The following is a 9,938-nucleotide window of genomic DNA, read 5'->3' as shown; positions in this document are numbered from 1 at the left end:
AAAATCTAACTATTTCTAAGAGACCCCATCATCCGACCTGCCATGGCGAGGTCAGGAACAAAAAGGACCCAATGCTTCTGTCTTCCTCCCAGAAGCCTCCTGTGAAACTGGGAACATCCCATCCACACCGCACACACAGCTCCAAGCTAATTGGCTGATAGCCTTGATTGACAGTACCCACGAGTAAACATCACTTCCTGACGCCAAGGAAAAGCTGAATGTCTTATCCTCAGACGCCTTCTCCTCATGGCGGAGCTTTCCTATGGTAACTCTTTAGCAGGTTGTGCCACTCCATTTGTTACACCACAAAATTCCCCCCAAATTCCCATTTCATTTCTTTTTCTTTCTTTCTTTCTTTCTTTCTTTCTTTCTTTCTTTCTTTCTTTCTTTCTTTCTTTCTTTCTTTCTTTTTTAGTGAGGCAATTGGGGTTAAGTGACTTGTCCAGGGTCACACAGCTAGTAAGTGTTAAGTGTCTGAGGCTGGATTTGAACTCAGGTACTCCTGACTCCAGGGCCGGTGCTCTAGCCACTGTGCCACCTAGCTGCCCCCCCCATTTCATTTCTAATGCTGACTTGTGATATCTCAAAACCCAAAATGGGCAAAGTCACAAAGTGGAAGGGATAACTGTATTATAAAAACTTAGAGAGGAGAGAGTATCAAAGAGAAAGGTAGTCAAAGGCAATCAGGTAAGAAAGCTATATTGGTCTTATACTAATGGACAAGACCAGTGTAGTTACTGCTTAGTAATAAATTAATAAATATAGGATGCGTTATTTGTTGCTATTTCATTCAGCCTCATCCAGCTTTCTTCCTATAACACAGATTGTTTAATACCATCCTTGGTTTTATGTTCATCTTGCCCACCTCTCTACTTTCAGTATTGTTTAATCCAAAAGAAAAAAAAGAAAAGAAATTATTGCTCTGCTGGACATTAGCATAATGTTATATATTTCAGCTTCCGGGTCTTTTGCTTTTTAGCCCCATATGGAGAGTAAATAGTTTCACTGTACTTTTTTGAAGTAGACTATTACTTACAACCCACATGCATTGGAAAATGAGCCTATTTATGTTAATTATTATTCTTGTATAGGTTATATCTTTGGGGGAAATTTTTTTTCCTCTTTGAATCCTCCCCCTGAATTCCCTCCCCATTTTAATCTATAATTTTTAGACATTTTAAAGAAACTCCAAAGAAAAAGATCTTTGGAGTTTAAAATCTTAATAACTTTTTTTAAAATAAAAAAGGTTTTCTTTACTGCCATGTGTTTTATTTAGAAAACTGGGCCCAAGAGGCTATGAAAGTATAGAATATGAGAAAAGATTGTGGGTCAGTTTATTCAGAAATCAGCACTGAGGGCACTTACATGGAAGCTGTCCTTGAATCTGGGACCCTGCCTGCACAACTTAGACAGCAGGGAGAGCAGGTTTCCAGGGGATCCAATTTCTTGGCAATGTCAAAAGGCTTCTCCATTTCAATCTTTTGATAGTCAGCTGTTGTCACATCATTCAAGTACTTATTCCACCCATTTGTCTCTGTATTTTATATCTTTTATACCACATCTGTCATTTCTGGAACTCTGGCACTCACTACATCTGCTGTTTAGCTATTGCATCTTGACAGTGGTGATGAAGAATTGGGAGCCATTGGTGTCTTTGCCAGCAGTGCACATGCTCACCCAGCATCATTTTGAAGTTCTCAGCAGGGAAGTGGGGGCTATAGATTTTCTTTCCTCCTGCATTATTACCCTATGTGAAGTTTCCATCTTGAATCGTGAAGTCTTTGCTTTTGAAGTCAAATCCTTTCTCTCCTGTGGCCAAGGTCACAAAATTGTCCACTGTCTTGGTAACTGTCTTTGCAAAGAGACTGATGACAACTTTGCTTATATCTTTATCACCAATTCATAGGTCAAAACACACCTTGAACTGATGCTGAGTGAAGTTAACATAACCAGGAGAACATTGTACACAGTAACAGCAACATTGTGTGATGATCAACTGTGATAGACTTAGCTCTTATCAGCAATGCAATGATCCAAGACAATTCCAAAGAACTCATGATGGAAAATGTCCTCCACATCCAGGAAAAAGAACTGTGGATTCTGAATGCAGATTGAAACATACTGTTTCTACTTTTGTTTTTGTTTTTACTTTTTTAAGGATTTTCCCTTTTGTTCTGATTCTTCTTTCACAACATGACTAATGCAGAAATATGTTTAATGTGATTGTACATATATAACCTATATGAGATTGTTTTCTATCTTGGGGAGGGGGGAGGGAAGGGAGGGAGGGAGAGAAATTTGGAACTAAAATCTTATGAAAACAAATGTTGAAAACTGTCTTTACATGTAACTGGAACATAATAAAATACTGTTATGATTAAGAAAAAAACAAATAAAAACCATACCTTGAAATTGACTTTGGAAAACTGAAAATATTGGATGCTGGAGGGGATTGGGAAAGCTGGGATGCTAATCCACTGTTGGTAGAATTGTGAAAAGATCCAACCATTCTGGAGAGCAATTTGGAACTATGCCCAAAGGGCTATAGAATTGTGCATACCATTTGATACAGCAATACCAATGCTAGGTTTATATCTCAGTTGTTGGGTTTTGTTTTTTGTTTTGTTTTGTTTGTTTGTTTGTGGGGCAATGAGAGTTAAGTGACTTATCCAGGGTCACACTGCTGGTGTCGAGTGTCTAAGGCTGAATTTGAACTCAGGTCCTTCTGAATCCAGGGCCAGTGCTTTATCCATTGTGCCACCTAGCTGCCCCAAGATATTTGTGAAGTGCTTATTAGTATGGTACCTGGTACATGTAGGGTTTTGTTTTGTTTGGGTTTTTGGTGAGGCAGTTGGGGTTAAGTGACTTGCCCAGGGTCACACAGCTAATAAGTGTCAAGTGTCTGAGGCCACCTAGCTACCCCGCTAGGTTTATATCTCAAAAACATCCCCCAAAAGAGAAAAAGACCTATTTGTATAAAAATATTTACAGCAGCTCTTTTTGTGCTGAATAAGGATTGTAAATCAAAGGAATGCCCATCAATTAGGGAATGGCTAAACAAGCTGTGGTATATAATGGTGATGGAATATTATTGTGCTATAAGAAATGACAAGCTGGAGGATTTCAGAAAGGCCTGGAAAGACTTGTATAAACTGATGTATAATGAAGTGAGCAGAACCAAGAGAACATTGTGCACAGAGACAGCAATATTGTTTGATGAAGAACTGTGAATGACTTGACTATTCTCAGCAATACAATGATACAGGACAAACCGAAAGGACTATTGATGAAACATATTATCTACCTCAAAGAAAGAATTGATATTGATGGAACAGACTGAAGCATGCTATTTTTCACTTTCTTTCATTTTTTTCTTTTATTCAAGTTTTTTTTTGTACAAAATAACTAATATGGTAATGTTTTACATAATTGCACATGTATAACCCATATCTAATTGCTTACCACCTTAGGGAGCGGGGAAGGGAAGGAGAGAAGGAAGGATAAAGATTGGAACTAAAAACTATAAATAAAAATGTTTATTATTTTAAAAGAAATTTCAAAAAGAACTTCAAAAAAAAGAAATTTACTTTGGGCCTCTTCTTACTGTTAGCCATGGAGCAATCACCAAAAGAAAATAGTCTAAGGTGAAAACAGTGATGAATAGCAGTTTCACATTCTGCTCCAACAAATTCCATATAAAGCCTTTTAAATATTGTTAGGATAAATGGAAGTTAACAGTGAAAGATTCAGATTCACTCCTAAGTAGCTCAGATTTATTCAAGTTGAATATTGAAGCATTCTTCTAAAAAAATTAAATAATATTTTTTCACTAATTACATGTAATAATAATCCTTAACATTTGAGGTTATTTTAAGTTTTAAGTTCCAAATTCTATCCCTCCCTCCCTCCCATCAACCCTCCCTGAGATGGTAAGCAATCTGATATATGTTATTCCCTGTGCAATCATGTAAAATATTTCCATATTATTATTTTGTGCAAGAAGATGCAAACAAAAAAAGAAAGAAAATGAAAATTATTATGCAAGTTTGAAGCATTCTTATAATTTTAAGTAGCCATTTAAAAGGATAATTCAAATTGAAACACAAAATTTGAGAGTTGGAAGGGACCTCATTCCTCATTAAGCATTTCATTAGGTCAATTCATACACAAAAGGAATCTCCGCTCCAGGATCCCAACAAGTGGTTGTTCAATGTCTCCTTGAATACCTCAAAGGAAAGGGAACCCATTACTTCTCTGGATTGCCCATTCCACTTTTGGATGGCTCTGTTAGGGAGTATTTCCTGATATCAGGAGGAGGTAGAAACTGAAATGGCCTCTTTGCAACTTCTTCATTATTTTTGCAAGGAACCTTATTGTTTCTTGTTTTCTGACCTCTGAAGACAAACAGAACAAATCTAGTCCTTCTAAATAAAAGTCCTTCAAACACTTGAGGTCAAATATTAATTCCTTTCCCTTCCCCAATTCTTCTCTTCAAGCTAAATATTCCTTCAACCAAATGTTCATATAACAGACTCAAAGCTTTCATCATCCTGGTTGTACTCCTCTGGACACCCTCCAGCTGACTAATGTCCTTCTCATACAACAGCAACCAGAATTGAACATGATATTCCAGAGGGTGCCTAACAAGGACAGGGTACAATGGGTCTATTGCCTGCCTCTCTTCCTGGAAGCTGGGCCCCCTCTTAATGTAGCCCAAGATTGGATCAGCTTTTTTATCTGTCACATAATATTTCTGAATTATATTGAGCTTACAGTGCACTAAAATCCCCATATCTTTTTGGAACAACTGCTTGAGGGGCAGGATGAAACATAATGATTTTTTGACAACATTAAACTCGAGGTAGCTATGGGTCACAGACTAATAATAGACTTTTAGTACTAGAAAGGACCTTAGGGGTCATCTATTCCAACTCTTTTTTTCTAGATAAGGAAACTGATACCTAAGCTAGAAAAATGATTGGCCCAACATGATGGATCCTGTGAATGGTGAGACAAGGATTTGAGTCAGGTTTTCTGACTTTAAATTGAGTGCTACTGTGTGTATATATGTACACTTAAAAAAATAAATACAGAGCAACAGATCAGTAAGTGAGAAGAGTATATCCCTGTTAATACTCTGCTGAGGTCTTTACCCACCTTCCTACTGATTACTCAAAGTTTCCTGGACTCTGGGGTATTAATTAATGAGACCTTTCCAACAATCTTGCATCTTGACCTTTCTGTTCTTTCTCTGATGGACCTACTTTGGTGGGAATGTCCAAGTCTGAACTCTATCATGACCTGGACAAAGTCTGTCTTGTGCCTACCACAGCAAATGGAGCCCAGGTCTTTCGGGGCTCCTTGACAAACATTCAGTAAAAATGTTTGCTATCAGGGGCAGCTAGGTGGCTCAGTGGATAGAGCACTGGCCCTGGATTCAGGAGGACCTGAGTTCAAATCTGGCCTCAGACACTTGACACTTACTAGCTGTGTGACCCTGGGCAAGTCACTTAACCCCAATTGCTTCACCAAAAAACCCAACAACAGAAAACAAACAAAAAAATGTTTGCTATCAAATGGATTAGGATGGACAGTATTAAAGTCAAAAATAAACTTTTATAATTACATTGATTACTTTATTTATCATACGTGATATCTTCAGAGTCTGAAGAAAGTGTGGTGCCAAGTATAACTACTCCTCTATATCTTATAGTGTTTTTTGTTTGTTTGTTTTTGGTAAGGCAATTGGGGTTAAGTGACTTGCCCAGGGTCACACAGCTAGTAAGTGTTAAGTGTCTGAGGCCGTATTTGAACTCAGGTCCTCCTGAATCCAGGGCCAGTGCTCTATTCACTGTGCCATCTAGCTGCCCCTATCTTATAGTTTTAAAGAGCTAGTAGGTATGAGAGAAACTAAACCTGCCTTCTTCCTAAGGCTGACTTGCTAGCCACTGTGCCAAACTTTATTAGCTTTTTACTCCGTGGAAAATATTTAGGATGACTCTACTATTTCTTCCCACTTTGGGGAGTACTGAGACTGAGTGGTGTCCATGGTGCTGATTGAACTCTTTGGTTTGGTGGAGGAAATAGGAGAATCTAAGAAGTTTCTTGTAAGTATGGGGGAGGCAAGGATAGGTGGCAGACTCTGCTAGCCCTTCTCTCCGCTCTGGCTAGGGTCACAAATGAGTAGTGTTCTTGTTGCTGACTGAATCCTCTGGTTTGGGGAAGAGGGAAAATCCAAGAAATTCCTAATATATGTGGGGACTGAAGTCAGGCAGAATCACATGTAAATGAGCTAAGAGCAAGAACTGAGGAATATAAGTTGTGGTTCTGAAAGAAACAGAGGTGGAAAATGGGTGTCTAAAGAAGCGACTGGGGGGCAGCTAGATGGTGCAATGGATAAAGCACCAGCCCTGGAATCAGGAGGACCTGAGTTCAAATCCAGACTCAGACACTTGACACTTTGTGTGACCATGGGCAAGTCATTTAACCCTCATTGCCCTGCAAAAAGAAGAAGAAGAAGAAGAAGAAGAAGAAGAAGAAGAAGAAGAAGAAGAAGAAGAAGCTGGATCAAAATCAGAATCACAAGACCCAGGGAGAGCAAGGAAAAAGTTCCAGGTGTCAAGATTTTTGTATTCAGACTCAAGATAGTTAACAATCATAGAATCATAGATTTAGATCTGGGCTGTCAAGTCTAACCCTCTCATTTTACAAAGGAGGAGTCTGAGACACAAAGTGATTAAATGAGATCCCATGGATAGTAAGTAGAAGAACTGGAATTTGAATCTAGGTCCTCTGATTCTTTTTTTTTTTTTTGGTGAGGCAAGTGGGGTTAAGTGACTTGTCTAGGGTCACACAGCTAGTAATTGTTAAGTGTCTGAGGCTGGATTTGAACTCAGGTCCTCCTGAATCCAGGGCCGGTGCTCTATCCACTGCACCACCTAGCTGCCCCTATGTCCTCTGATTCTAAACCCATCTCTCCACCATTCTACATAAGGTATTTTTCAGTTTAAGTTGCTTCACTTAGTATTACTGTGAATCTCTATACCCAGTCATATATCCCTGACTTTCAATTCCTCCTGAGTTCAGCTGAAGAACTCTTGCTGTTGACCCAGTTCCCCCCCCCCCCATAGCTTCCATCAAATCCTGGTGGAATTGGACAGCAACAATGGATGCCACCATTCAAGGACCACGCCTTGGGTGTGTGACATCCAGTACTGTTTTTGTATTTTATATTTAATTCTGTATTTGATGCAAACACCCAAGTCTCTTCTTTGTGAAGAAGCTCATGAATTCAAAAATTTAGTGTTTTTCTCTCAGAGTTAGATGCAAAAGGCTTAAATTTTCCCACAATCACTATTAATTAAAGAGAAACTCTGAGCTTGAGTTTAGAAGTACAATTCTCTCATAAAACATTCAAATTCTATGGGAATTGTTATCTCAGCAACACCTATGAGTTGCTCCTGTCAAGGGAAACTTTTTATTTTGCATAAAATCAATTTCTGAGAGACTGAATGATATCTGTGTGCCATCCTTGGATTATCTGACCTTGTCATATCTTGCCCCATCCTTGTAAATTTTAGGTGATCTCATCTTATACTCAACCACCTGTGAGTCTGGTGTTCCTATCCACCATCAATGATGTTGAGATGCAGCTGGACCCCCAAAATTCACAAAAGCTTTCCTTAGAGACAGGGAGAGATGGGACTCATCTCACCTGTGCTACATACTCTGTCTTTAATATAGCCAATCATGTTGCTATTGCTCCTATGATGTTACCAACCTCATAACAAAGAGTAAGATCTCCTTACCTATTGTGTGCTATTCTTTGTGCTATACCTATAAAAAGGAGTTGCCTCTCTAATTCTGGGTCTTTTGATTATCTGAGGCTGTCTAAAGAATGATTTATTGGTTGGTAGTCGCCCTGCTAATAAACTGTAACCTTGCTTAGAGAAATTTGACTCAGTTTACCTTTTTTGTTAAATTTCACTCATGACAGGTATGTGGATAAAGTAATACCTATAAAGAAAAAATTAGCTATGAACTTATAAATTTAGCTTAGTGATCATCTAGTAATCCTCTGAGGAAACTGAAACACAGAGAAGCTAAGCTGGAATTGGAATCTAGGATTTTCCATTTCTACCACACAACATTGCCATTTGTTTGTTCTAAGTTCACCATTGAACCTTTCTAATCATGAAGGAATTGGGTATTATAAGAGAGAAAAAATATAACAACCAAAGACAGCCATCTGTCTACTTCATTCTTGGATCTCTGTGTCTATACACTTGCCAGTGATTTCCAAGAGCTTCTGTTCTGCTCTCCACCCTGACTCTCTGGAGTTCTTATTTCAACTGATCAGTTTCTAGAGTCTTATGCACAATTTAGAAGCAACTAGTGACAGAGAACTATAGAAATAAATGATGTCTTTTTTGAACTAAAAATACCAACCCAATTATTTTAACAGGTAAAACACTGTCAAATGTTTTATGCAACAGGGGAAAAAGTTGTTATTTAATGGAAAAGAGACAACATTGTTGGTACTAAAAAGTAAAAGATCTATAAAAACAACGTACCATCATTTGCTACATAGTTACTCAGAAGCCAGAATTTCAGCTCCTTTTTGCAAATTGCTTTAGGTGCCATAATCAAAACAGATACTACTTGAAAATATTTCCCCATTACCTCAGTTTGAATTCCCATTAAGTAGGAAATCAGAACCACAAAAAGGATATCTTCCTAGGTCCTAAAACATATTATCAGTTTACTTGTTTAAGGGAGGCATTATAAATGGGAGAGCTATACAACTTATTAAGATATGAAATGCCATTTTCTTAAGCTAGATCTCCCTATCTTGCCCAGGCTGGAAGTGTAGTAGTCACTTTTTTTTGGTGAGGCAATTGGGGTTAAGTGACTTGCCCAGGGTCACACAGCTAGTAATTGTTGAGTGTCTGAGACCAGATTTGAACTCAGGTCCTCCTGAATCCAGGTCTGGTGCTGTATCCACTGTACCACCTAGCTGCCCCTGATTCCACTATTGACTGGCATGGGAGCTTTGACTCATTACATTTCCAGCCCGGGCTGGTTCAACCCACTTTAAGCAGATTGGTGGCATCATGCTTCCAGGGTCTCACTATATTAATGCTGGACTTAGCATTGATATCATGTTGGCTTAGCCCTTGAGGAGCTCAGAGTCCCCAAACACAAGTAATCCACCAACTTTGGCAAGATTACAGGCATGGACCACCACACCCAGCAAAATGGCATCTTTTAAGCAGAATGGTACAGTGGAAAGAACAATGGATCTGAAGATAAAACACTGTGCAAATATCAGTTCTTTCTACTTGTTACCTATGTGACTGTGGGCAAGTAATTTTTAGCTATCAAGCCTTAATTTCCTCATCTGTAAAAGTGAGCAAGTAGACTAGGTGACATCTAAGATCCCTTCTATAATCCTAGATATTGAAGTTATCCATTTGAATGTGAGCTTCTTGTCAGAGAGGACTGTGTTTTTACCTTTCTTTGTATCCTCAGTACTTAGCACAGTTACCTAACACATAGTAAGTGCTTAATAAATGTTTGTTGACTGAATAACTAAGTATAATGGGCTCATCAAAAGAAGCTCTGTCAGGACTTAAAAGGACACATGCAAAGCCTTTGAATATACAGGCAAAGTTGGAGTTAAGCAATTCCATAATAGAATTGATCATTGCTAAATCTAGGTTTACAGTACCTGGCACACAATAGGTGGTTAAATGATTTCTGGTTGACTAATTGCTAACAACTAATCTGGACAATTTAGAAAAAAAAAACAGCCTTTTCTCAATAGTTTTTTTTTAAATTCCAAATTATCCATATATTCATAGATAATTCTCAGGGGCAGCCAGGTGGCACAGTGGATAAAGCATTGGCCCTGGATTCAGGAGGACCTGAGTTCACTT

The 9,938-nt window shown here is 38.5% G+C and overlaps 1 pseudogene; it reads right to left on the bottom strand.

Moving 5' to 3' along the window:
* Window positions 1-1,361: 1,361 nt before the first annotated feature.
* On the bottom strand, window positions 1,362-4,792 carry LOC122729015 (annotated as a pseudogene).
* Between the last annotated feature and the right edge of the window lie 5,146 nt (window positions 4,793-9,938).

Source organism: Dromiciops gliroides, chromosome 5 (assembly GCF_019393635.1).
Source record: "Dromiciops gliroides isolate mDroGli1 chromosome 5, mDroGli1.pri, whole genome shotgun sequence".
NCBI lineage: Eukaryota > Metazoa > Chordata > Mammalia > Microbiotheria > Microbiotheriidae > Dromiciops > Dromiciops gliroides.
The sequence above is the reverse complement of the archived record's forward strand: the minus strand, read 5'-3'. Positions and strand labels throughout refer to the sequence as shown.